Here is a 26270-nt window from a genome sequence, read left to right as displayed (position 1 = left end):
TGCCATTCAATGCCACTTCTAGGGCTAGATGTAAACTGCAGATGAACATGTTGTGGTAGTTACCATGGATACCCAAGTGATGTGTGAGCTAACACATAGGCCCAACAGATTCCAAGAAGGCCAGAATCACCAGCGGCACCACCATCGGTTGTCAGGTCACCCGGATTCAGCAAATACCAGAGTCCAAAATGATGCAGGTTTATACTGTTAATTTTCAGTTTATCGTTACAGTTGGTGTTATTCCATGTCGGAAGGGACGCAGCTACAGCCAGTGGGGTAACTAGAGACAGGCAGGCAGCTATGTGCAACAAAGGTAGGCGTGTTGTTTTCATATGCAGATCTGAAATATTGTCTTATATGCAAGAGGAGGAGTGATGGGGGTTCAGGCAAAAGCCAGGCTATGGATTGCATTGCTAAATGCTCCATCAGAGTGCAATGGTCGCCTGTCCTTTTTTTAAGTGATGATGTGGGTTTAGCCTGTGCTGTATGTATGTATGGGTGGCTGACTGCCACCCACCCAGAGAGTGTATGGGAGGCTGGTTGGCTGCAAGCCTTCCTTCCATCCATTCCTATGAGTAATGTGAGTGCTCATGAAGGGGACATGGTTGGGTCCACCCCTTTCCCGGTTATCCCCTCTAGGCCTTTTGGCTTAGATCAAGTGTAAAAAAAGAAAGGATCTTGCGACAGATCGCATCCTGAGGCACGGTTTTTTTTGTGTGAATACTTGCACTTGGGTGACTTGTGAGCACATACTGATACATACGTTCCCTATCTGGGGACCATAAATTAAATGGATTTTTGAGAAAGGGAGCTGATTTGGAAGCTTGCTTCTGTCGCCCTATGCAATGACCCGATGTGGCAGTATCTTCGGGTAGTGAACAGTGCACCACCCCATTCCAGTGTTAAACAAGAAAGATTCTCATTTAATCCTCCGTGGGTGAGAATTTGAGTTTGAGAATTGGAGACCAAAATGATGAGTTGCACTGACTGGTTTATGAACGTCTATTCATTTAGCGTTTTAATGACCATGTTTGCACACTGATTGGTGTAAAAAAATAAAATAAAACTAAATAATAATAATCTAGCACACCTGTGCAGGTTTGACATGACATGACAGGTAGCTGTCTTGTGGGTGGTGCTGAATCCTGTTAAATGACGTGAGGGTCTCATGCCTATACACAAGGGTGTGTCATTGCTGTTGCTTGACCATGCATTGGTTTCTGTGGTCAGTGAATGATAAAAACAAAATTTACCATCCATTGATGGATGGGAAATCCGCCATGAGGCATTTGTTTTTAGAAACTGCTGCTCACAACCAATGTTGCAAAGGAGTGTCTCCATCTGCTGGTGGTATTGGAAAGGCATTAGTGCTATGACAGGGTCTGAAGAAGAAGAAGAAGAAGAAGACGGAAAAAAATATATATATAAAAAGAAAAAGAGAGAGAGAGAGAGAGACTGACTTAGTGAGCGAGTGAGTGAGAGAGTGAGAGTGAGTGAGAGTGAATGAGTGAGTGAGTGATTGAGTGAGTGAGTGAGCGAGTGAGAACAAATGAGTTAAAGCAAGTGAGTGAGAGAGATCGAATGAATGAAAGTCTGAATGACAGAAAGAAAAAAGGATGAAGAAAGAAGCATGAAGAAAAAAAAATGTATATGGAGTTGCTGACATGAGTGCAATCTACAAAGCCGTTGAGGCTGATCCTCATGGGAGGATTATTGCACCAGGACCCTTAGCACTTTTAAAATGCCATTCAATGCCACTTCTAGGGCTAGATGTAAACTGCAGATGACCATGTTGTGGTAGTTACCATGGATACCCAAGTGATGTGTGAGCTAACACATAGGCCCAACAGATTCCAAGAAGGCCAGAATCACCAGCGGCACCACCATCGGTTGTCAGGTCACCCGGATTCAGCAAATACCAGAGTCCAAAATGATGCAGGTTTATACTGTTAATTTTCAGTTTATCGTTACAGTTGGTGTTATTCCATGTCGGAAGGGACGCAGCTACAGCCAGTGGGGTAACTAGAGACAGGCAGGCAGCTATGTGCAACAAAGGTAGGCGTGTTGTTTTCATATGCAGATCTGAAATATTGTCTTCTATGCAAGAGGAGGAGTGATGGGGGTTCAGGCAAAAGCCAGGCTATGGATTGCATTGCTAAATGCTCCATCAGAGTGCAATGGTCGCCTGTCCTTTTTTTAAGTGATGATGTGGGTTTAGCCTGTGCTGTATGTATGTATGGGTGGCTGACTGCCACCCACCCAGAGAGTGTATGGGAGGCTGGTTGGCTGCCAGCCTTCCTTCCATACCTATGAGTAATGTGAGTGCTCATGAAGGGGACATGGTTGGGTCCACCCCTTTCCCGGTTATCCCCTCTAGGCCTTTTGGCTTAGATCAAGTGTAAAAAAAGAAAGGATCTTGCAACAGATCGCATCCTGAGGCATGTTTTTTTTTGTGTGAATACTTGCACTTGGGTGACTTGTGAGCACATACTGATACATACGTTCCCTATCTGGGGACCATAAATTAAATGGATTTTTGAGAAAGGGAGCTGATTTGGAAGCTTGCTTCTGTCGCCCTATGCATTGACCCGATGTGGCAGTATCTTCGGGTAGTGAACAGTGCACCACCCCATTCCAGTGTTAAACAAGAAAGATTCTCATTTAATCCTCCGTGGGTGAGAATTTGAGTTTGAGAATTGGAGACCAAAATGATGAGTTGCACTGACTGGTTTATGAACGTCTATTCATTTAGCGTTTTAATGACCATGTTTGCACACTGATTGGTGTAAAAAAATAAAATAAAACTAAATAATAATAATCTAGCACACCTGTGCAGGTTTGACATGACATGACAGGTAGCTGTCTTGTGGGTGGTGCTGAATCCTGTTAAATGACGTGAGGGTCTCATGCCTATACACAAGGGTGTGTCATTGCTGTTGCTTGACCATGCATTGGTTTCTGTGGTCAGTGAATGATAAAAACTAAATTTACCATCCATTGATGGATGGGAAATCCGCCATGAGGCATTTGTTTTTAGAAACTGCTGCTCACAACCAATGTTGCAATGGAGTGTCTCCATCTGCTGGTGGTATTGGAAAGGCATTAGTGCTATGACAGGGTCTGAAGAAGAAGAAGAAGAAGAAGAAGACGGAAAAAAATATATATAAAAAGAAAAAGAGAGAGAGAGAGAGAGACTGACTTAGTGAGCGAGTGAGTGAGAGAGTGAGAGTGAGTGAGAGTGAATGAGTGAGTGAGTGAGTGAGTGAGTGATTGAGTGAGTGAGTGAGTGAGTGAGAACAAATGAGTTAAAGCAAGTGAGTGAGAGAGATCGAATGAATGAAAGTCTGAATGACAGAAAGAAAAAAGGATGAAGAAAGAAGCATGAAGAAAAAAAAATGTATATGGAGTTGCTGACATGAGTGCAATCTACAAAGCCGTTGAGGCTGATCCTCATGGGAGGATTATTGCACCAGGACCCTTAGCACTTTTAAAATGCCATTCAATGCCACTTCTAGGGCTAGATGTAAACTGCAGATGACCATGTTGTGGTAGTTACCATGGATACCCAAGTGATGTGTGAGCTAACACATAGGCCCAACAGATTCCAAGAAGGCCAGAATCACCAGCGGCACCACCATCGGTTGTCAGGTCACCCAGATTCAGCAAATACCAGAGTCCAAAATGATGCAGGTTTATACTGTTAATTTTCAGTTTATCGTTACAGTTGGTGTTATTCCATGTCGGAAGGGACGCAGCTACAGCCAGTGGGGTAACTAGAGACAGGCAGGCAGCTATGTGCAACAAAGGTAGGCGTGTTGTTTTCATATGCAGATCTGAAATATTGTCTTCTATGCAAGAGGAGGAGTGATGGGGGTTCAGGCAAAAGCCAGGCTATGGATTGCATTGCTAAATGCTCCATCAGAGTGCAATGGTCGCCTGTCCTTTTTTTAAGTGATGATGTGGGTTTAGCCTGTGCTGTATGTATGTATGGGTGGCTGACTGCCACCCACCCAGAGAGTGTATGGGAGGCTGGTTGGCTGCCAGCCTTCCTTCCATTCCTATGAGTAATGTGAGTGCTCATGAAGGGGACATGGTTGGGTCCACCCCTTTCCCGCTTATCCCCTCTAGGCCTTTTGGCTTAGATCAAGTGTAAAAAAAGAAAGGATCTTGCAACAGATCGCATCCTGAGGCATGTTTTTTTTTGTGTGAATACTTGCACTTGGGTGACTTGTGAGCACATACTGATACATACGTTCCCTATCTGGGGACCATAAATTAAATGGATTTTTGAGAAAGGGAGCTGATTTGGAAGCTTGCTTCTGTCGCCCTATGCATTGACCCGATGTGGCAGTATCTTCGGGTAGTGAACAGTGCACCACCCCATTCCAGTGTTAAACAAGAAAGATTCTCATTTAATCCTCCGTGGGTGAGAATTTGAGTTTGAGAATTGGAGACCAAAATGATGAGTTGCACTGACTGGTTTATGAACGTCTATTCATTTAGCGTTTTAATGACCATGTTTGCACACTGATTGGTGTAAAAAAATAAAATAAAACTAAATAATAATAATCTAGCACACCTGTGCAGGTTTGACATGACATGACAGGTAGCTGTCTTGTGGGTGGTGCTGAATCCTGTTAAATGATGTGAGGGTCTCATGCCTATACACAAGGGTGTGTCATTGCTGTTGCTTGACCATGCATTGGTTTCTGTGGTCAGTGAATGATAAAAACTAAATTTACCATCCATTGATGGATGGGAAATCCGCCATGAGGCATTTGTTTTTAGAAACTGCTGCTCACAACCAATGTTGCAAAGGAGTGTCTCCATCTGCTGGTGGTATTGGAAAGGCATTAGTGCTATGACAGGGTCTGAAGAAGAAGAAGAAGAAGAAGACGGAAAAAAATATATATATAAAAAGAAAAAGAGAGAGAGAGAGAGAGACTGACTTAGTGAGCGAGTGAGTGAGAGAGTGAGAGTGAGTGAGAGTGAATGAGTGAGTGAGTGATTGAGTGAGTGAGTGAGTGAGTGAGAACAAATGAGTTAAAGCAAGTGAGTGAGAGAGATCGAATGAATGAAAGTCTGAATGACAGAAAGAAAAAAGGATGAAGAAAGAAGCATGAAGAAAAAAAAATGTATATGGAGTTGCTGACATGAGTGCAATCTACAAAGCCGTTGAGGCTGATCCTCATGGGAGGATTATTGCACCAGGACCCTTAGCACTTTTAAAATGCCATTCAATGCCACTTCTAGGGCTAGATGTAAACTGCAGATGACCATGTTGTGGTAGTTACCATGGATACCCAAGTGATGTGTGAGCTAACACATAGGCCCAACAGATTCCAAGAAGGCCAGAATCACCAGCGGCACCACCATCGGTTGTCAGGTCACCCAGATTCAGCAAATACCAGAGTCCAAAATGATGCAGGTTTATACTGTTAATTTTCAGTTTATCGTTACAGTTGGTGTTATTCCATGTCGGAAGGGACGCAGCTACAGCCAGTGGGGTAACTAGAGACAGGCAGGCAGCTATGTGCAACAAAGGTAGGCGTGTTGTTTTCATATGCAGATCTGAAATATTGTCTTATATGCAAGAGGAGGAGTGATGGGGGTTCAGGCAAAAGCCAGGCTATGGATTGCATTGCTAAATGCTCCATCAGAGTGCAATGGTCGCCTGTCCTTTTTTTAAGTGATGATGTGGGTTTAGCCTGTGCTGTATGTATGTATGGGTGGCTGACTGCCACCCACCCAGAGAGTGTATGGGAGGCTGGTTGGCTGCCAGCCTTCCTTCCATTCCTATGAGTAATGTGAGTGCTCATGAAGGGGACATGGTTGGGTCCACCCCTTTCCCGGTTATCCCCTCTAGGCCTTTTGGCTTAGATCAAGTGTAAAAAAAGAAAGGATCTTGCAACAGATCGCATCCTGAGGCATGTTTTTTTTTGTGTGAATACTTGCACTTGGGTGACTTGTGAGCACATACTGATACATACGTTCCCTATCTGGGGACCATAAATTAAATGGATTTTTGAGAAAGGGAGCTGATTTGGAAGCTTGCTTCTGTCGCCCTATGCATTGACCCGATGTGGCAGTATCTTCGGGTAGTGAACAGTGCACCACCCCATTCCAGTGTTAAACAAGAAAGATTCTCATTTAATCCTCCGTGGGTGAGAATTTGAGTTTGAGAATTGGAGACCAAAATGATGAGTTGCACTGACTGGTTTATGAACGTCTATTCATTTAGCGTTTTAATGACCATGTTTGCACACTGATTGGTGTAAAAAAATAAAATAAAACTAAATAATAATAATCTAGCACACCTGTGCAGGTTTGACATGACATGACAGGTAGCTGTCTTGTGGGTGGTGCTGAATCCTGTTAAATGATGTGAGGGTCTCATGCCTATACACAAGGGTGTGTCATTGCTGTTGCTTGACCATGCATTGGTTTCTGTGGTCAGTGAATGATAAAAACTAAATTTACCATCCATTGATGGATGGGAAATCCGCCATGAGGCATTTGTTTTTAGAAACTGCTGCTCACAACCAATGTTGCAAAGGAGTGTCTCCATCTGCTGGTGGTATTGGAAAGGCATTAGTGCTATGACAGGGTCTGAAGAAGAAGAAGAAGAAGAAGACGGAAAAAAATATATATATAAAAAGAAAAAGAGAGAGAGAGAGAGAGACTGACTTAGTGAGCGAGTGAGTGAGAGAGTGAGAGTGAGTGAGAGTGAATGAGTGAGTGAGTGATTGAGTGAGTGAGTGAGTGAGTGAGAACAAATGAGTTAAAGCAAGTGAGTGAGAGAGATCGAATGAATGAAAGTCTGAATGACAGAAAGAAAAAAGGATGAAGAAAGAAGCATGAAGAAAAAAAAATGTATATGGAGTTGCTGACATGAGTGCAATCTACAAAGCCGTTGAGGCTGATCCTCATGGGAGGATTATTGCACCAGGACCCTTAGCACTTTTAAAATGCCATTCAATGCCACTTCTAGGGCTAGATGTAAACTGCAGATGACCATTTTGTGGTAGTTACCATGGATACCCAAGTGATGTGTGAGCTAACACATAGGCCCAACAGATTCCAAGAAGGCCAGAATCACCAGCGGCACCACCATCGGTTGTCAGGTCACCCAGATTCAGCAAATACCAGAGTCCAAAATGATGCAGGTTTATACTGTTAATTTTCAGTTTATCGTTACAGTTGGTGTTATTCCATGTCGGAAGGGACGCAGCTACAGCCAGTGGGGTAACTAGAGACAGGCAGGCAGCTATGTGCAACAAAGGTAGGCGTGTTGTTTTCATATGCAGATCTGAAATATTGTCTTATATGCAAGAGGAGGAGTGATGGGGGTTCAGGCAAAAGCCAGGCTATGGATTGCATTGCTAAATGCTCCATCAGAGTGCAATGGTCGCCTGTCCTTTTTTTAAGTGATGATGTGGGTTTAGCCTGTGCTGTATGTATGTATGGGTGGCTGACTGCCACCCACCCAGAGAGTGTATGGGAGGCTGGTTGGCTGCCAGCCTTCCTTCCATTCCTATGAGTAATGTGAGTGCTCATGAAGGGGACATGGTTGGGTCCACCCCTTTCCCGGTTATCCCCTCTAGGCCTTTTGGCTTAGATCAAGTGTAAAAAAAGAAAGGATCTTGCAACAGATCGCATCCTGAGGCATGTTTTTTTTTGTGTGAATACTTGCACTTGGGTGACTTGTGAGCACATACTGATACATACGTTCCCTATCTGGGGACCATAAATTAAATGGATTTTTGAGAAAGGGAGCTGATTTGGAAGCTTGCTTCTGTCGCCCTATGCATTGACCCGATGTGGCAGTATCTTCGGGTAGTGAACAGTGCACCACCCCATTCCAGTGTTAAACAAGAAAGATTCTCATTTAATCCTCCGTGGGTGAGAATTTGAGTTTGAGAATTGGAGACCAAAATGATGAGTTGCACTGACTGGTTTATGAACGTCTATTCATTTAGCGTTTTAATGACCATGTTTGCACACTGATTGGTGTAAAAAAATAAAATAAAACTAAATAATAATAATCTAGCACACCTGTGCAGGTTTGACATGACATGACAGGTAGCTGTCTTGTGGGTGGTGCTGAATCCTGTTAAATGACGTGAGGGTCTCATGCCTATACACAAGGGTGTGTCATTGCTGTTGCTTGACCATGCATTGGTTTCTGTGGTCAGTGAATGATAAAAACAAAATTTACCATCCATTGATGGATGGGAAATCCGCCATGAGGCATTTGTTTTTAGAAACTGCTGCTCACAACCAATGTTGCAATGGAGTGTCTCCATCTGCTGGTGGTATTGGAAAGGCATTAGTGCTATGACAGGGTCTGAAGAAGAAGAAGAAGACGGAAAAAAATATATATATAAAAAGAAAAAGAGAGAGAGAGAGAGAGACTGACTTAGTGAGCGAGTGAGTGAGAGAGTGAGAGTGAGTGAGAGTGAATGAGTGAGTGAGTGATTGAGTGAGTGAGTGAGCGAGTGAGAACAAATGAGTTAAAGCAAGTGAGTGAGAGAGATCGAATGAATGAAAGTCTGAATGACAGAAAGAAAAAAGGATGAAGAAAGAAGCATGAAGAAAAAAAAATGTATATGGAGTTGCTGACATGAGTGCAATCTACAAAGCCGTTGAGGCTGATCCTCATGGGAGGATTATTGCACCAGGACCCTTAGCACTTTTAAAATGCCATTCAATGCCACGGGCTAGATGTAAACTGCAGATGACCATGTTGTGGTAGTTACCATGGATACCCAAGTGATGTGTGAGCTAACACATAGGCCCAACAGATTCCAAGAAGGCCAGAATCACCAGCGGCACCACCATCGATTGTCAGGTCACCCGGATTCAGCAAATACCAGAGTCCAAAATGATGCAGGTTTATACTGTTAATTTTCAGTTTATCGTTACAGTTGGTGTTATTCCATGTCGGAAGGGACGCAGCTACAGCCAGTGGGGTAACTAGAGACAGGCAGGCAGCTATGTGCAACAAAGGTAGCCGTGTTGTTTTCATATGCAGATCTGAAATATTGTCTTATATGCAAGAGGAGGAGTGATGGGGGTTCAGGCAAAAGCCAGGCTATGGATTGCATTGCTAAATGCTCCATCAGAGTGCAATGGTCGCCTGTCCTTTTTTTAAGTGATGATGTGGGTTTAGCCTGTGCTGTATGTATGTATAGGTGGCTGACTGCCACCCACCCAGAGAGTGTATGGGAGGCTGGTTGGCTGCCAGCCTTCCTTCCATTCCTATGAGTAATGTGAGTGCTCATGAAGGGGACATGGTTGGGTCCCCCCCCCCCTTTCCCGGTTATCCCCTCTAGGCCTTTTGGCTTAGATCAAGTTTAAAAAAAGAAAGGATCTTGCGACAGATCGCATCCTGAGGCACGTTTTTTTTTGTGTGAATACTTGCACTTGGGTGACTTGTGAGCACATACTGATACATACGTTCCCTATCTGGGGACCATAAATTAAATGGATTTTTGAGAAAGGGAGCTGATTTGGAAGCTTGCTTCTGTCGCCCTATGCATTGACCCGATGTGGCAGTATCTTCGGGTAGTGAACAGTGCACCACCCCATTCCAGTGTTAAACAAGAAAGATTCTCATTTAATCCTCCGTGGGTGAGAATTTGAGAATTGGAGACCAAAATGATGAGTTGCACTGACTGGTTTATGAACGTCTATTCATTTAGCGTTTTAATGACCATGTTTGCACACTGATTGGTGTAAAAAAATAAAATAAAACTAAATAATAATAATCTAGCACACCTGTGCAGGTTTGACATGACATGACAGGTAGCTGTCTTGTGGGTGGTGCTGAATCCTGTTAAATGACGTGAGGGTCTCATGCCTATACACAAGGGTGTGTCATTGCTGTTGCTTGACCATGCATTGGTTTCTGTGGTCAGTGAATGATAAAAACAAAATTTACCATCCATTGATGGATGGGAAATCCGCCATGAGGCATTTGTTTTTAGAAACTGCTGCTCACAACCAATGTTGCAATGGAGTGTCTCCATCTGCTGGTGGTATTGGAAAGGCATTAGTGCTATGACAGGGTCTGAAGAAGAAGAAGAAGAAGAAGAAGACGGAAAAAAATATATATAAAAAGAAAAAGAGAGAGAGAGAGAGAGACTGACTTAGTGAGCGATTGAGTGAGAGAGTGAGAGTGAGTGAGAGTGAATGAGTGAGTGATTGAGTGAGTGAGTGAGTGAGTGAGAACAAATGAGTTAAAGCAAGTGAGTGAGAGAGATCGAATGAATGAAAGTCTGAATGACAGAAAGAAAAAAGGATGAAGAAAGAAGCATGAAGAAAAAAAAATGTATATGGAGTTGCTGACATGAGTGCAATCTACAAAGCCGTTGAGGCTGATCCTCATGGGAGGATTATTGCACCAGGACCCTTAGCACTTTTAAAATGCCATTCAATGCCACTTCTAGGGCTAGATGTAAACTGCAGATGACCATGTTGTGGTAGTTACCATGGATACCCAAGTGATGTGTGAGCTAACACATAGGCCCAACAGATTCCAAGAAGGCCAGAATCACCAGCGGCACCACCATCGGTTGTCAGGTCACCCGGATTCAGCAAATACCAGAGTCCAAAATGATGCAGGTTTATACTGTTAATTTTCAGTTTATCGTTACAGTTGGTGTTATTCCATGTCGGAAGGGACGCAGCTACAGCCAGTGGGGTAACTAGAGACAGGCAGGCAGGCAGGCAGCTATGTGCAACAAAGGTAGGCGTGTTGTTTTCATATGCAGATCTGAAATATTGTCTTCTATGCAAGAGGAGGAGTGATGGGGGTTCAGGCAAAAGCCAGGCTATGGATTGCATTGCTAAATGCTCCATCAGAGTGCAATGGTCGCCTGTCCTTTTTTTAAGTGATGATGTGGGTTTAGCCTGTGCTGTATGTATGTATGGGTGGCTGACTGCCACCCACCCAGAGAGTGTATGGGAGGCTGGTTGGCTGCCAGCCTTCCTTCCATTCCTATGAGTAATGTGAGTGCTCATGAAGGGGACATGGTTGGGTCCACCCCTTTCCCGGTTATCCCCTCTAGGCCTTTTGGCTTAGATCAAGTGTAAAAAAAGAAAGGATCTTGCGACAGATCGCATCCTGAGGCACGTTTTTTTTTGTGTGAATACTTGCACTTGGGTGACTTGTGAGCACATACTGATACATACGTTCCCTATCTGGGGACCATAAATTAAATGGATTTTTGAGAAAGGGAGCTGATTTGGAAGCTTGCTTCTGTCGCCCTATGCATTGACCCGATGTGGCAGTATCTTCGGGTAGTGAACAGTGCACCACCCCATTCCAGTGTTAAACAAGAAAGATTCTCATTTAATCCTCCGTGGGTGAGAATTTGAGTTTGAGAATTGGAGACCAAAATGATGAGTTGCACTGACTGGTTTATGAACGTCTATTCATTTAGCGTTTTAATGACCATGTTTGCACACTGATTGGTGTAAAAAAATAAAATAAAACTAAATAATAATAATCTAGCACACCTGTGCAGGTTTGACATGACATGACAGGTAGCTGTCTTGTGGGTGGTGCTGAATCCTGTTAAATGACGTGAGGGTCTCATGCCTATACACAAGGGTGTGTCATTGCTGTTGCTTGACCATGCATTGGTTTCTGTGGTCAGTGAATGATAAAAACAAAATTTACCATCCATTGATGGATGGGAAATCCGCCATGAGGCATTTGTTTTTAGAAACTGCTGCTCACAACCAATGTTGCAATGGAGTGTCTCCATCTGCTGGTGGTATTGGAAAGGCATTAGTGCTATGACAGGGTCTGAAGAAGAAGAAGAAGACGGAAAAAAATATATATAAAAAGAAAAAGAGAGAGAGAGAGAGAGACTGACTTAGTGAGCGAGTGAGTGAGAGAGTGAGAGTGAGTGAGAGTGAATGAGTGAGTGAGTGATTGAGTGAGTGAGTGAGTGAGTGAGAACAAATGAGTTAAAGCAAGTGAGTGAGAGAGATCGAATGAATGAAAGTCTGAATGACAGAAAGAAAAAAGGATGAAGAAAGAAGCATGAAGAAAAAAAAATGTATATGGAGTTGCTGACATGAGTGCAATCTACAAAGCCGTTGAGGCTGATCCTCATGGGAGGATTATTGCACCAGGACCCTTAGCACTTTTAAAATGCCATTCAATGCCACGGGCTAGATGTAAACTGCAGATGACCATGTTGTGGTAGTTACCATGGATACCCAAGTGATGTGTGAGCTAACACATAGGCCCAACAGATTCCAAGAAGGTAAGAATCACCAGCGGCACCACCATCGGTTGTCAGGTCACCCGGATTTAGCAAATACCAGAGTCCAAAATGATGCAGGTTTATACTGTTAATTTTCAGTTTATCGTTACAGTTGGTGTTATTCCATGTCGGAAGGGACGCAGCTACAGCCAGTGGGGTAACTAGAGACAGGCAGGCAGCTATGTGCAACAAAGGTAGGCGTGTTGTTTTCATATGCAGATCTGAAATATTGTCTTATATGCAAGAGGAGGAGTGATGGGGGTTCAGGCAAAAGCCAGGCTATGGATTGCATTGCTAAATGCTCCATCAGAGTGCAATGGTCGCCTGTCCTTTTTTTAAGTGATGATGTGGGTTTAGCCTGTGCTGTATGTATGTATGGGTGGCTGACTGCCACCCACCCAGAGAGTGTATGGGAGGCTGGTTGGCTGCCAGCCTTCCTTCCATCCATTCCTATGAGTAATGTGAGTGCTCATGAAGGGGACATGGTTGGGTCCACCCCTTTCCCGGTTATCCCCTCTAGGCCTTTTGGCTTAGATCAAGTGTAAAAAAAAGAAAGGATCTTGCGACAGATCGCATCCTGAGGCACGTTTTTTTTTGTGTGAATACTTGCACTTGGGTGACTTGTGAGCACATACTGATACATACGTTCCCTATCTGGGGACCATAAATTAAATGGATTTTTGAGAAAGGGAGCTGATTTGGAAGCTTGCTTCTGTCGCCCTATGCAATGACCCGATGTGGCAGTATCTTCGGGTAGTGAACAGTGCACCACCCCATTCCAGTGTTAAACAAGAAAGATTCTCATTTAATCCTCCGTGGGTGAGAATTTGAGTTTGAGAATTGGAGACCAAAATGATGAGTTGCACTGACTGGTTTATGAACGTCTATTCATTTAGCGTTTTAATGACCATGTTTGCACACTGATTGGTGTAAAAAAATAAAATAAAACTAAATAATAATAATCTAGCACACCTGTGCAGGTTTGACATGACATGACAGGTAGCTGTCTTGTGGGTGGTGCTGAATCCTGTTAAATGACGTGAGGGTCTCATGCCTATACACAAGGGTGTGTCATTGCTGTTGCTTGACCATGCATTGGTTTCTGTGGTCAGTGAATGATAAAAACTAAATTTACCATCCATTGATGGATGGGAAATCCGCCATGAGGCATTTGTTTTTAGAAACTGCTGCTCACAACCAATGTTGCAATGGAGTGTCTCCATCTGCTGGTGGTATTGGAAAGGCATTAGTGCTATGACAGGGTCTGAAGAAGAAGAAGAAGAAGAAGACGGAAAAAAATATATATAAAAAGAAAAAGAGAGAGAGAGAGAGAGAGACTGACTTAGTGAGCGAGTGAGTGAGAGAGTGAGAGTGAGTGAGTGAGTGAGTGAGAACAAATGAGTTAAAGCAAGTGAGTGAGAGAGATCGAATGAATGAAAGTCTGAATGACAGAAAGAAAAAAGGATGAAGAAAGAAGCATGAAGAAAAAAAAATGTATATGGAGTTGCTGACATGAGTGCAATCTACAAAGCCGTTGAGGCTGATCCTCATGGGAGGATTATTGCACCAGGACCCTTAGCACTTTTAAAATGCCATTCAATGCCACTTCTAGGGCTAGATGTAAACTGCAGATGACCATGTTGTGGTAGTTACCATGGATACCCAAGTGATGTGTGAGCTAACACATAGGCCCAACAGATTCCAAGAAGGCCAGAATCACCAGCGGCAACACCATCGGTTGTCAGGTCACCCAGATTCAGCAAATACCAGAGTCCAAAATGATGCAGGTTTATACTGTTAATTTTCAGTTTATCGTTACAGTTGGTGTTATTCCATGTCGGAAGGGACGCAGCTACAGCCAGTGGGGTAACTAGAGACAGGCAGGCAGCTATGTGCAACAAAGGTAGGCGTGTTGTTTTCATATGCAGATCTGAAATATTGTCTTCTATGCAAGAGGAGGAGTGATGGGGGTTCAGGCAAAAGCCAGGCTATGGATTGCATTGCTAAATGCTCCATCAGAGTGCAATGGTCGCCTGTCCTTTTTTTAAGTGATGATGTGGGTTTAGCCTGTGCTGTATGTATGTATGGGTGGCTGACTGCCACCCACCCAGAGAGTGTATGGGAGGCTGGTTGGCTGCCAGCCTTCCTTCCATTCCTATGAGTAATGTGAGTGCTCATGAAGGGGACATGGTTGGGTCCACCCCTTTCCCGGTTATCCCCTCTAGGCCTTTTGGCTTAGATCAAGTGTAAAAAAAGAAAGGATCTTGCAACAGATCGCATCCTGAGGCATGTTTTTTTTTGTGTGAATACTTGCACTTGGGTGACTTGTGAGCACATACTGATACATACGTTCCCTATCTGGGGACCATAAATTAAATGGATTTTTGAGAAAGGGAGCTGATTTGGAAGCTTGCTTCTGTCGCCCTATGCATTGACCCGATGTGGCAGTATCTTCGGGTAGTGAACAGTGCACCAACCCATTCCAGTGTTAAACAAGAAAGATTCTCATTTAATCCTCCGTGGGTGAGAATTTGAGTTTGAGAATTGGAGACCAAAATGATGAGTTGCACTGACTGGTTTATGAACGTCTATTCATTTAGCGTTTTAATGACCATGTTTGCACACTGATTGGTGTAAAAAAATAAAATAAAACTAAATAATAATAATCTAGCACACCTGTGCAGGTTTGACATGACATGACAGGTAGCTGTCTTGTGGGTGGTGCTGAATCCTGTTAAATGACGTGAGGGTCTCATGCCTATACACAAGGGTGTGTCATTGCTGTTGCTTGACCATGCATTGGTTTCTGTGGTCAGTGAATGATAAAAACAAAATTTACCATCCATTGATGGATGGGAAATCCGCCATGAGGCATTTGTTTTTAGAAACTGCTGCTCACAACCAATGTTGCAATGGAGTGTCTCCATCTGCTGGTGGTATTGGAAAGGCATTAGTGCTATGACAGGGTCTGAAGAAGAAGAAGAAGACGGAAAAAAATATATATAAAAAGAAAAAGAGAGAGAGAGAGAGAGACTGACTTAGTGAGCGAGTGAGTGAGAGAGTGAGAGTGAGTGAGAGTGAATGAGTGAGTGAGTGATTGAGTGAGTGAGTGAGTGAGTGAGAACAAATGAGTTAAAGCAAGTGAGTGAGAGAGATCGAATGAATGAAAGTCTGAATGACAGAAAGAAAAAAGGATGAAGAAAGAAGCATGAAGAAAAAAAAATGTATATGGAGTTGCTGACATGAGTGCAATCTACAAAGCCGTTGAGGCTGATCCTCATGGGAGGATTATTGCACCAGGACCCTTAGCACTTTTAAAATGCCATTCAATGCCACGGGCTAGATGTAAACTGCAGATGACCATGTTGTGGTAGTTACCATGGATACCCAAGTGATGTGTGAGCTAACACATAGGCCCAACAGATTCCAAGAAGGTAAGAATCACCAGCGGCACCACCATCGGTTGTCAGGTCACCCGGATTTAGCAAATACCAGAGTCCAAAATGATGCAGGTTTATACTGTTAATTTTCAGTTTATCGTTACAGTTGGTGTTATTCCATGTCGGAAGGGACGCAGCTACAGCCAGTGGGGTAACTAGAGACAGGCAGGCAGCTATGTGCAACAAAGGTAGGCGTGTTGTTTTCATATGCAGATCTGAAATATTGTCTTATATGCAAGAGGAGGAGTGATGGGGGTTCAGGCAAAAGCCAGGCTATGGATTGCATTGCTAAATGCTCCATCAGAGTGCAATGGTCGCCTGTCCTTTTTTTAAGTGATGATGTGGGTTTAGCCTGTGCTGTATGTATGTATGGGTGGCTGACTGCCACCCACCCAGAGAGTGTATGGGAGGCTGGTTGGCTGCCAGCCTTCCTTCCATCCATTCCTATGAGTAATGTGAGTGCTCATGAAGGGGACATGGTTGGGTCCACCCCTTTCCCGGTTATCCCCTCTAGGCCTTTTGGCTTAGATCAAGTGTAAAAAAAAGAAAGGATCTTGCGACAGATCGCATCCTGAGGCACGTTTTTTTTTGTGTGAATACTTGCACTTGGGTGACTTGTGAGCACATACTGATACATACGTTCCCTATCTGGGGACCATAAATTAAATGGATTTTTGAGAAAGGGAGCTGATTTGGAAGCTTGCTTCTGTCGCCCTATGCAATGACCCGATGTGGCAGTATCTTCGGGTAGTGAACAGTGCACCACCCCATTCCAGTGTTAAACAAGAAAGATTCTCATTTAATCCTCCGTGGGTGAGAATTTGAGTTTGAGAATTGGAGACCAAAATGATGAGTTGCACTGACTGGTTTATGAACGTCTATTCATTTAGCGTTTTAATGACCATGTTTGCACACTGATTGGTGTAAAAAAATAAAATAAAACTAAATAATAATAATCTAGCACACCTGTGCAGGTTTGACATGACATGACAGGTAGCTGTCTTGTGGGTGGTGCTGAATCCTGTTAAATGACGTGAGGGTCTCATGCCTATACACAAGGGTGTGTCATTGCTGTTGCTTGACCATGCATTGGTTTCTGTGGTCAGTGAATGATAAAAACTAAATTTACCATCCATTGATGGATGGGAAATCCGCCATGAGGCATTTGTTTTTAGAAACTGCTGCTCACAACCAATGTTGCAATGGAGTGTCTCCATCTGCTGGTGGTATTGGAAAGGCATTAGTGCTATGACAGGGTCTGAAGAAGAAGAAGAAGAAGAAGACGGAAAAAAATATATATAAAAAGAAAAAGAGAGAGAGAGAGAGAGAGACTGACTTAGTGAGCGAGTGAGTGAGAGAGTGAGAGTGAGTGAGTGAGTGAGTGAGAACAAATGAGTTAAAGCAAGTGAGTGAGAGAGATCGAATGAATGAAAGTCTGAATGACAGAAAGAAAAAAGGATGAAGAAAGAAGCATGAAGAAAAAAAAATGTATATGGAGTTGCTGACATGAGTGCAATCTACAAAGCCGTTGAGGCTGATCCTCATGGGAGGATTATTGCACCAGGACCCTTAGCACTTTTAAAATGCCATTCAATGCCACTTCTAGGGCTAGATGTAAACTGCAGATGACCATGTTGTGGTAGTTACCATGGATACCCAAGTGATGTGTGAGCTAACACATAGGCCCAACAGATTCCAAGAAGGCCAGAATCACCAGCGGCAACACCATCGGTTGTCAGGTCACCCAGATTCAGCAAATACCAGAGTCCAAAATGATGCAGGTTTATACTGTTAATTTTCAGTTTATCGTTACAGTTGGTGTTATTCCATGTCGGAAGGGACGCAGCTACAGCCAGTGGGGTAACTAGAGACAGGCAGGCAGCTATGTGCAACAAAGGTAGGCGTGTTGTTTTCATATGCAGATCTGAAATATTGTCTTCTATGCAAGAGGAGGAGTGATGGGGGTTCAGGCAAAAGCCAGGCTATGGATTGCATTGCTAAATGCTCCATCAGAGTGCAATGGTCGCCTGTCCTTTTTTTAAGTGATGATGTGGGTTTAGCCTGTGCTGTATGTATGTATGGGTGGCTGACTGCCACCCACCCAGAGAGTGTATGGGAGGCTGGTTGGCTGCCAGCCTTCCTTCCATTCCTATGAGTAATGTGAGTGCTCATGAAGGGGACATGGTTGGGTCCACCCCTTTCCCGGTTATCCCCTCTAGGCCTTTTGGCTTAGATCAAGTGTAAAAAAAGAAAGGATCTTGCAACAGATCGCATCCTGAGGCATGTTTTTTTTTGTGTGAATACTTGCACTTGGGTGACTTGTGAGCACATACTGATACATACGTTCCCTATCTGGGGACCATAAATTAAATGGATTTTTGAGAAAGGGAGCTGATTTGGAAGCTTGCTTCTGTCGCCCTATGCATTGACCCGATGTGGCAGTATCTTCGGGTAGTGAACAGTGCACCAACCCATTCCAGTGTTAAACAAGAAAGATTCTCATTTAATCCTCCGTGGGTGAGAATTTGAGTTTGAGAATTGGAGACCAAAATGATGAGTTGCACTGACTGGTTTATGAACGTCTATTCATTTAGCGTTTTAATGACCATGTTTGCACACTGATTGGTGTAAAAAAATAAAATAAAACTAAATAATAATAATCTAGCACACCTGTGCAGGTTTGACATGACATGACAGGTAGCTGTCTTGTGGGTGGTGCTGAATCCTGTTAAATGACGTGAGGGTCTCATGCCTATACACAAGGGTGTGTCATTGCTGTTGCTTGACCATGCATTGGTTTCTGTGGTCAGTGAATGATAAAAACAAAATTTACCATCCATTGATGGATGGGAAATCCGCCATGAGGCATTTGTTTTTAGAAACTGCTGCTCACAACCAATGTTGCAATGGAGTGTCTCCATCTGCTGGTGGTATTGGAAAGGCATTAGTGCTATGACAGGGTCTGAAGAAGAAGAAGAAGAAGAAGACGGAAAAAAATATATATATAAAAAGAAAAAGAGAGAGAGAGAGAGAGACTGACTTAGTGAGCGAGTGAGTGAGAGAGTGAGAGTGAGTGAGAGTGAATGAGTGAGTGAGTGATTGAGTGAGTGAGTGAGTGAGAACAAATGAGTTAAAGCAAGTGAGTGAGAGAGATCGAATGAATGAAAGTCTGAATGACAGAAAGAAAAAAGGATGAAGAAAGAAGCATGAAGAAAAAAAAATGTATATGGAGTTGCTGACATGAGTGCAATCTACAAAGCCGTTGAGGCTGATCCTCATGGGAGGATTATTGCACCAGGACCCTTAGCACTTTTAAAATGCCATTCAATGCCACGGGCTAGATGTAAACTGCAGATGACCATGTTGTGGTAGTTACCATGGATACCCAAGTGATGTGTGAGCTAACACATAGGCCCAACAGATTCCAAGAAGGCCAGAATCACCAGCGGCACCACCATCGGTTGTCAGGTCACCCGGATTCAGCAAATACCAGAGTCCAAAATGATGCAGGTTTATACTGTTAATTTTCAGTTTATCGTTACAGTTGGTGTTATTCCATGTCGGAAGGGACGCAGCTACAGCCAGTGGGGTAACTAGAGACAGGCAGGCAGCTATGTGCAACAAAGGTAGGCGTGTTGTTTTCATATGCAGATCTGAAATATTGTCTTCTATGCAAGAGGAGGAGTGATGGGGGTTCAGGCAAAAGCCAGGCTATGGATTGCATTGCTAAATGCTCCATCAGAGTGCAATGGTCGCCTGTCCTTTTTTTAAGTGATGATGTGGGTTTAGCCTGTGCTGTATGTATGTATAGGTGGCTGACTGCCACCCACCCAGAGAGTGTATGGGAGGCTGGTTGGCTGCCAGCCTTCCTTCCATTCCTATGAGTAATGTGAGTGCTCATGAAGGGGACATGGTTGGGTCCACCCCTTTCCCGCTTATCCCCTCTAGGCCTTTTGGCTTAGATCAAGTGTAAAAAAAGAAAGGATCTTGCAACAGATCGCATCCTGAGGCATGTTTTTTTTTGTGTGAATACTTGCACTTGGGTGACTTGTGAGCACATACTGATACATACGTTCCCTATCTGGGGACCATAAATTAAATGGATTTTTGAGAAAGGGAGCTGATTTGGAAGCTTGCTTCTGTCGCCCTATGCATTGACCCGATGTGGCAGTATCTTCGGGTAGTGAACAGTGCACCACCCCATTCCAGTGTTAAACAAGAAAGATTCTCATTTAATCCTCCGTGGGTGAGAATTTGAGTTTGAGAATTGGAGACCAAAATGATGAGTTGCACTGACTGGTTTATGAACGTCTATTCATTTAGCGTTTTAATGACCATGTTTGCACACTGATTGGTGTAAAAAAATAAAATAAAACTAAATAATAATAATCTAGCACACCTGTGCAGGTTTGACATGACATGACAGGTAGCTGTCTTGTGGGTGGTGCTGAATCCTGTTAAATGATGTGAGGGTCTCATGCCTATACACAAGGGTGTGTCATTGCTGTTGCTTGACCATGCATTGGTTTCTGTGGTCAGTGAATGATAAAAACTAAATTTACCATCCATTGATGGATGGGAAATCCGCCATGAGGCATTTGTTTTTAGAAACTGCTGCTCACAACCAATGTTGCAAAGGAGTGTCTCCATCTGCTGGTGGTATTGGAAAGGCATTAGTGCTATGACAGGGTCTGAAGAAGAAGAAGAAGAAGAAGACGGAAAAAAATATATATATAAAAAGAAAAAGAGAGAGAGAGAGAGAGACTGACTTAGTGAGCGAGTGAGTGAGAGAGTGAGAGTGAGTGAGAGTGAATGAGTGAGTGAGTGATTGAGTGAGTGAGTGAGTGAGTGAGAACAAATGAGTTAAAGCAAGTGAGTGAGAGAGATCGAATGAATGAAAGTCTGAATGACAGAAAGAAAAAAGGATGAAGAAAGAAGCATGAAGAAAAAAAAATGTATATGGAGTTGCTGACATGAGTGCAATCTACAAAGCCGTTGAGGCTGATCCTCATGGGAGGATTATTGCACCAGGACCCTTAGCACTTTTAAAATGCCATTCAATGCCACTTCTAGGGCTAGATGTAAACTGCAGATGACCATGTTGTGGTAGTTACCATGGATACCCAAGTGATGTGTGAGCTAACACATAGGCCCAACAGATTCCAAGAAGGCCAGAATCACCAGCGGCACCACCATCGGTTGTCAGGTCACCCAGATTCAGCAAATACCAGAGTCCAAAATGATGCAGGTTTATACTGTTAATTTTCAGTTTATCGTTACAGTTGGTGTTATTCCATGTCGGAAGGGACGCAGCTACAGCCAGTGGGGTAACTAGAGACAGGCAGGCAGCTATGTGCAACAAAGGTAGGCGTGTTGTTTTCATATGCAGATCTGAAATATTGTCTTATATGCAAGAGGAGGAGTGATGGGGGTTCAGGCAAAAGCCAGGCTATGGATTGCATTGCTAAATGCTCCATCAGAGTGCAATGGTCGCCTGTCCTTTTTTTAAGTGATGATGTGGGTTTAGCCTGTGCTGTATGTATGTATGGGTGGCTGACTGCCACCCACCCAGAGAGTGTATGGGAGGCTGGTTGGCTGCCAGCCTTCCTTCCATTCCTATGAGTAATGTGAGTGCTCATGAAGGGGACATGGTTGGGTCCACCCCTTTCCCGGTTATCCCCTCTAGGCCTTTTGGCTTAGATCAAGTGTAAAAAAAGAAAGGATCTTGCAACAGATCGCATCCTGAGGCATGTTTTTTTTTGTGTGAATACTTGCACTTGGGTGACTTGTGAGCACATACTGATACATACGTTCCCTATCTGGGGACCATAAATTAAATGGATTTTTGAGAAAGGGAGCTGATTTGGAAGCTTGCTTCTGTCGCCCTATGCATTGACCCGATGTGGCAGTATCTTCGGGTAGTGAACAGTGCACCACGCCATTCCAGTGTTAAACAAGAAAGATTCTCATTTAATCCTCCGTGGGTGAGAATTTGAGTTTGAGAATTGGAGACCAAAATGATGAGTTGCACTGACTGGTTTATGAACGTCTATTCATTTAGCGTTTTAATGACCATGTTTGCACACTGATTGGTGTAAAAAAATAAAATAAAACTAAATAATAATAATCTAGCACACCTGTGCAGGTTTGACATGACATGACAGGTAGCTGTCTTGTGGGTGGTGCTGAATCCTGTTAAATGACGTGAGGGTCTCATGCCTATACACAAGGGTGTGTCATTGCTGTTGCTTGACCATGCATTGGTTTCTGTGGTCAGTGAATGATAAAAACAAAATTTACCATCCATTGATGGATGGGAAATCCGCCATGAGGCATTTGTTTTTAGAAACTGCTGCTCACAACCAATGTTGCAAAGGAGTGTCTCCATCTGCTGGTGGTATTGGAAAGGCATTAGTGCTATGACAGGGTCTGAAGAAGAAGAAGAAGAAGAAGACGGAAAAAAATATATATATAAAAAGAAAAAGAGAGAGAGAGAGAGAGACTGACTTAGTGAGCGAGTGAGTGAGAGAGTGAGAGTGAGTGAGAGTGAATGAGTGAGTGAGTGATTGAGTGAGTGAGTGAGCAAGTGAGAACAAATGAGTTAAAGCAAGTGAGTGAGAGAGATCGAATGAATGAAAGTCTGAATGACAGAAAGAAAAAAGGATGAAGAAAGAAGCATGAAGAAAAAAAAATGTATATGGAGTTGCTGACATGAGTGCAATCTACAAAGCCGTTGAGGCTGATCCTCATGGGAGGATTATTGCACCAGGACCCTTAGCACTTTTAAAATGCCATTCAATGCCACTTCTAGGGCTAGATGTAAACTGCAGATGACCATGTTGTGGTAGTTACCATGGATACCCAAGTGATGTGTGAGCTAACACATAGGCCCAACAGATTCCAAGAAGGCCAGAATCACCAGCGGCACCACCATCGGTTGTCAGGTCACCCGGATTCAGCAAATACCAGAGTCCAAAATGATGCAGGTTTATACTGTTAATTTTCAGTTTATCGTTACAGTTGGTGTTATTCCATGTCGGAAGGGACGCAGCTACAGCCAGTGGGGTAACTAGAGACAGGCAGGCAGGCAGGCAGCTATGTGCAACAAAGGTAGGCGTGTTGTTTTCATATGCAGATCTGAAATATTGTCTTCTATGCAAGAGGAGGAGTGATGGGGGTTCAGGCAAAAGCCAGGCTATGGATTGCATTGCTAAATGCTCCATCAGAGTGCAATGGTCGCCTGTCCTTTTTTTAAGTGATGATGTGGGTTTAGCCTGTGCTGTATGTATGTATGGGTGGCTGACTGCCACCCACCCAGAAAGTGTATGGGAGGCTGGTTGGCTGCCAGCCTTCCTTCCATTCCTATGAGTAATGTGAGTGCTCATGAAGGGGACATGGTTGGGTCCACCCCTTTCCCGGTTATCCCCTCTAGGCCTTTTGGCTTAGATCAAGTGTAAAAAAAAGAAAGGATCTTGCGACAGATCGCATCCTGAGGCACGTTTTTTTTTGTGTGAATACTTGCACTTGGGTGACTTGTGAGCACATACTGATACATACGTTCCCTATCTGGGGACCATAAATTAAATGGATTTTTGAGAAAGGGAGCTGATTTGGAAGCTTGCTTCTGTCGCCCTATGCATTGACCCGATGTGGCAGTATCTTCGGGTAGTGAACAGTGCACCACCCCATTCCAGTGTTAAACAAGAAAGATTCTCATTTAATCCTCCGTGGGTGAGAATTTGAGTTTGAGAATTGGAGACCAAAATGATGAGTTGCACTGACTGGTTTATGAACGTCTATTCATTTAGCGTTTTAATGACCATGTTTGCACACTGATTGGTGTAAAAAAATAAAATAAAACTAAATAATAATAATCTAGCACACCTGTGCAGGTTTGACATGACATGACAGGTAGCTGTCTTGTGGGTGGTGCTGAATCCTGTTAAATGACGTGAGGGTCTCATGCCTATACACAAGGGTGTGTCATTGCTGTTGCTTGACCATGCATTGGTTTCTGTGGTCAGTGAATGATAAAAACTAAATTTACCATCCATTGATGGATGGGAAATCCGCCATGAGGCATTTGTTTTTAGAAACTGCTGCTCACAACCAATGTTGCAATGGAGTGTCTCCATCTGCTGGTGGTATTGGAAAGGCATTAGTGCTATGACAGGGTCTGAAGAAGAAGAAGAAGAAGAAGACGGAAAAAAATATATATAAAAAGAAAAAGAGAGAGAGAGAGACTGACTTAGTGAGCGAGTGAGTGAGAGAGTGAGAGTGAGTGAGAGTGAATGAGTGAGTGAGTGAGAACAAATGAGTTAAAGCAAGTGAGTGAGAGAGATCGAATGAATGAAAGTCTGAATGACAGAAAGAAAAAAGGATGAAGAAAGAAGCATGAAGAAAAAAAAATGTATATGGAGTTGCTGACATGAGTGCAATCTACAAAGCCGTTGAGGCTGATCCTCATGGGAGGATTATTGCACCAGGACCCTTAGCACTTTTAAAATGCCATTCAATGCCACTTCTAGGGCTAGATGTAAACTGCAGATGACCATGTTGTGGTAGTTACCATGGATACCCAAGTGATGTGTGAGCTAACACATAGGCCCAACAGATTCCAAGAAGGCCAGAATCACCAGCGGCACCACCATCGGTTGTCAGGTCACCCGGATTCAGCAAATACCAGAGTCCAAAATGATGCAGGTTTATACTGTTAATTTTCAGTTTATCGTTACAGTTGGTGTTATTCCATGTCGGAAGGGACGCAGCTACAGCCAGTGGGGTAACTAGAGACAGGCAGGCAGCTATGTGCAACAAAGGTAGGCGTGTTGTTTTCATATGCAGATCTGAAATATTGTCTTATATGCAAGAGGAGGAGTGATGGGGGTTCAGGCAAAAGCCAGGCTATGGATTGCATTGCTAAATGCTCCATCAGAGTGCAATGGTCGCCTGTCCTTTTTTTAAGTGATGATGTGGGTTTAGCCTGTGCTGTATGTATGTATGGGTGGCTGACTGCCACCCACCTAGAGAGTGTATGGGAGGCTGGTTGGCTGCCAGCCTTCCTTCCATTCCTATGAGTAATGTGAGTGCTCATGAAGGGGACATGGTTGGGTCCACCCCTTTCCCGGTTATCCCCTCTAGGCCTTTTGGCTTAGATCAAGTGTAAAAAAAGAAAGGATCTTGCGACAGATCGCATCCTGAGGCACGTTTTTTTTTGTGTGAATACTTGCACTTGGGTGACTTGTGAGCACATACTGATACATACGTTCCCTATCTGGGGACCATAAATTAAATGGATTTTTGAGAAAGGGAGCTGATTTGGAAGCTTGCTTCTGTCGCCCTATGCATTGACCCGATGTGGCAGTATCTTCGGGTAGTGAACAGTGCACCACCCCATTCCAGTGTTAAACAAGAAAGATTCTCATTTAATCCTCCGTGGGTGAGAATTTGAGTTTGAGAATTGGAGACCAAAATGATGAGTTGCACTGACTGGTTTATGAACGTCTATTCATTTAGCGTTTTAATGACCATGTTTGCACACTGATTGGTGTAAAAAAATAAAATAAAACTAAATAATAATAATCTAGCACACCTGTGCAGGTTTGACATGACATGACAGGTAGCTGTCTTGTGGGTGGTGCTGAATCCTGTTAAATGACGTGAGGGTCTCATGCCTATACACAAGGGTGTATCATTGCTGTTGCTTGACCATGCATTGGTTTCTGTGGTCAGTGAATGATAAAAACAAAATTTACCATCCATTGATGGATGGGAAATCCGCCATGAGGCATTTGTTTTTAGAAACTGCTGCTCACAACCAATGTTGCAATGGAGTGTCTCCATCTGCTGGTGGTATTGGAAAGGCATTAGTGCTATGACAGGGTCTGAAGAAGAAGAAGAAGAAGACGGAAAAAAATATATATAAAAAGAAAAAGAGAGAGAGAGAGAGAGAGACTGACTTAGTGAGCGAGTGAGTGAGAGAGTGAGAGTGAGTGAGAGTGAATGAGTGAGTGAGTGATTGAGTGAGTGAGTGAGTGAGTGAGTGAGTGAGAACAAATGAGTTAAAGCAAGTGAGTGAGAGAGATCGAATGAATGAAAGTCTGAATGACAGAAAGAAAAAAGGATGAAGAAAGAAGCATGAAGAAAAAAAAATGTATATGGAGTTGCTGACATGAGTGCAATCTACAAAGCCGTTGAGGCTGATCCTCATGGGAGGATTATTGCACCAGGACCCTTAGCACTTTTAAAATGCCATTCAATGCCACTTCTAGGGCTAGATGTAAACTGCAGATGACCATGTTGTGGTAGTTACCATGGATACCCAAGTGATGTGTGAGCTAACACATAGGCCCAACAGATTCCAAGAAGGCCAGAATCACCAGCGGTACCACCATCGGTTGTCAGGTCACCCGGATTCAGCAAATACCAAAGTCCAAAATGATGCAGGTTTATACTGTTAATTTTCAGTTTATCGTTACAGTTGGTGTTATTCCATGTCGGAAGGGACGCAGCTACAGCCAGTGGGGTAACTAGAGACAGGCAGGCAGCT

General features: G+C 43.5%; 15 pseudogenes; all 15 read left to right on the top strand.

Moving 5' to 3' along the window:
• The first annotated feature begins 628 nt into the window (after window positions 1-628).
• LOC130289725 (U2 spliceosomal RNA) lies at window positions 629-892 on the top strand (annotated as a pseudogene).
• A 1474-nt stretch (window positions 893-2366) lies between these two features.
• Window positions 2367-2630, top strand: LOC130287772 (U2 spliceosomal RNA; annotated as a pseudogene).
• A 1487-nt stretch (window positions 2631-4117) lies between these two features.
• LOC130287771 (U2 spliceosomal RNA) lies at window positions 4118-4381 on the top strand (annotated as a pseudogene).
• Window positions 4382-5855: 1474 nt separating this feature from the next.
• LOC130287770 (U2 spliceosomal RNA) lies at window positions 5856-6119 on the top strand (annotated as a pseudogene).
• Window positions 6120-7593: 1474 nt separating this feature from the next.
• LOC130287769 (U2 spliceosomal RNA) lies at window positions 7594-7857 on the top strand (annotated as a pseudogene).
• A 1467-nt stretch (window positions 7858-9324) lies between these two features.
• On the top strand, window positions 9325-9588 carry LOC130289527 (U2 spliceosomal RNA; annotated as a pseudogene).
• Window positions 9589-11061: 1473 nt separating this feature from the next.
• Window positions 11062-11325, top strand: LOC130285697 (U2 spliceosomal RNA; annotated as a pseudogene).
• A 1465-nt stretch (window positions 11326-12790) lies between these two features.
• Window positions 12791-13055, top strand: LOC130289787 (U2 spliceosomal RNA; annotated as a pseudogene).
• A 1440-nt stretch (window positions 13056-14495) lies between these two features.
• Window positions 14496-14759, top strand: LOC130288479 (U2 spliceosomal RNA; annotated as a pseudogene).
• A 1465-nt stretch (window positions 14760-16224) lies between these two features.
• On the top strand, window positions 16225-16489 carry LOC130289786 (U2 spliceosomal RNA; annotated as a pseudogene).
• A 1440-nt stretch (window positions 16490-17929) lies between these two features.
• LOC130288478 (U2 spliceosomal RNA) lies at window positions 17930-18193 on the top strand (annotated as a pseudogene).
• Window positions 18194-19658: 1465 nt separating this feature from the next.
• LOC130287768 (U2 spliceosomal RNA) lies at window positions 19659-19922 on the top strand (annotated as a pseudogene).
• Window positions 19923-21396: 1474 nt separating this feature from the next.
• Window positions 21397-21660, top strand: LOC130289098 (U2 spliceosomal RNA; annotated as a pseudogene).
• A 1482-nt stretch (window positions 21661-23142) lies between these two features.
• On the top strand, window positions 23143-23407 carry LOC130288538 (U2 spliceosomal RNA; annotated as a pseudogene).
• A 1444-nt stretch (window positions 23408-24851) lies between these two features.
• LOC130285696 (U2 spliceosomal RNA) lies at window positions 24852-25115 on the top strand (annotated as a pseudogene).
• Window positions 25116-26270: the final 1155 nt, after the last annotated feature.

This window comes from Hyla sarda, chromosome 8, assembly GCF_029499605.1.
Source record: "Hyla sarda isolate aHylSar1 chromosome 8, aHylSar1.hap1, whole genome shotgun sequence".
In the NCBI taxonomy this organism is placed as follows: Eukaryota; Metazoa; Chordata; class Amphibia; order Anura; family Hylidae; genus Hyla; species Hyla sarda.
This window is presented reverse-complemented; position numbering and strand designations above follow the sequence as displayed.